Source organism: Elaeis guineensis, chromosome 1, assembly GCF_000442705.2.
Source record: "Elaeis guineensis isolate ETL-2024a chromosome 1, EG11, whole genome shotgun sequence".
NCBI classification, from domain to species: Eukaryota; Viridiplantae; Streptophyta; class Magnoliopsida; order Arecales; family Arecaceae; genus Elaeis; species Elaeis guineensis.
The window spans coordinates 109,105,006-109,107,028 of NC_025993.2; positions in this window are offsets into that span (position 1 = coordinate 109,105,006).

Consider the following 2,023-nt stretch of genomic DNA (forward strand, 5'->3'; position numbering starts at 1 on the left):
TTACTAAATATTGCTAGAAAAGAAGTAGTAGAGAAGAAGAGGAGAGTTGATTTGATGTGGTGAAAATAAAAGAGGAGGAGAATATTTACAAAAATTTAATATTTTTATTTTCTCAAAATACCTCTTAAATTAGCCATTTTATGACTATTGGGAGGGTTAAGATGGTCATTTTTTCAAAAATAATCGTTATAACTCCAAAAAATAAAAAAGAGAGATTTAACCATTACGGGCCGGGTCTGGCTCGTAATGGTAATAAACGAGCCATGCTTGGCATGGCCCATAACAATGCTAAATGGGTCGTGCCAGGCATGACCTGTAACGGGCTTAAACGGGTCGTGCCTAGCATGGCTCGTTTGGGCTGATTTTTAAAAAATAAATAAATAAATAAAAGAGTCGCCCATCAGGCCCGCATATCGCCCATCAGGTTCGCAAGCCTGACGAGCCACCAGGCACGGCCCACCAGACCTCGGGCCTAAGGCTGTGCCAGGCTAGGGTCCGGGGTGAATGGGCCATGCCAGGCACGGCCCAGTGCCCATTTCTGGTTTTAGCCTCACCCAGTGCTCATTTTTGGTTTCAACCTCTCTTTTTTCTTTGTTATTTTGAGTTGTCGACTCTTTGAGGGTAAGCTTTCTCCATCCCATTATCAATTAAACCTGCATCATCATCAGCAACATCTTCTTTTCTAAAAGATGGATAATTAATTTCATCAAGTACCATATGTATGGATTCTTCAATAACCAATGTCTATTTGTTGAAGACTCTATACATTTTACTAGATGTAAAATATCCTAAAAAAATATCTTCATCTGATTTTGCATCAAATTTACTCAAATTATTCTTATCTTTATTTAGAATGAAGCATTTGTAATCGAAAATAAGAAAGTAACAATATTTGATTTTCTATTTTTCCAAAGTTCATCAGAGATTTTCTTTAAAATTGATCTAATTAAGGCTTTATTTAAAACATAACATGCTGTATTAATTGCTTCAGCCCAAAAATATCTTAAAAAATTATTTCACATAGCATAGTATGCATCATTTTTTCTAAGATTCTGTTTTTCTTTTCAACAACTCTATTTTATGAGATATTCTAGATGCAGAAAAAATATGATTGATTTCTTTTTCATTGCAAAAGTTTTCAAAGTATTAAATTTCAAGTTCTGTTCCATGATCACTTCTTATGCAAATAATTGTTCGGTTCTTTTTATTTGATACTTTCTTGAAAATATAGTGAATGTAGAAAAGCTTCATCCTTTTGTGCCAAAAATAAAATTCAAGTGAATCTAGAAAAATCATCTACAATCACAAGTCTATATTTCTTACCGTTAGGTTGTGGTCTTAGTTAGTTCAAATAAGTCCATGTGAAGTAGTCAAGATATCTAGAGGTTAAAATCATATTTTTAAATTTAAAAAAAAAATTAGTTTGTTTTTCAAAATGACATGCATCATAAATTTTATTTTTCTCAAAGTTAAGTTTTGGCAAGCCTTTTACAAGATCTCTTTTGATTAGTTTTGAAATTAAATCCATGCTAGCATGTCCTAATCTATGATTTCATAGCCAACTATTCTCATTGATTTTAGCATTCACTGTAACTAGACATTAGTAATTCTTGATGGAATGATCATTCAAATCAACTATATAGATATTTTCATGCTTATGTCTAATGAGAACTATGCTATTATTAATGGGACTAGTTACTATGCACATGAGTGATTCAAAAACTATTTTAAATTTTTTATCATGAAGTTAACTTATGCTCAACAAATTATGCTTTAAATCATCTACTAAAAGTATATTTTTTATAGAAGTAGGAGTGATACATTTTTACCACTTTCGATGATATGGCCTTTGCCATTGTTACCAAAGGTCACCACTCCTCCTTGGATTCAAGAGTGATAAAATATTTTCTATTATTTGTCATGTGTCTTGAGTAGTCACTATCGAGACACCATTTTTTTTCTTTTTATTGATTGTAAGATACACCTGCAATCATAAATCAAGTAGTGATTTTAGGTCCCCAAG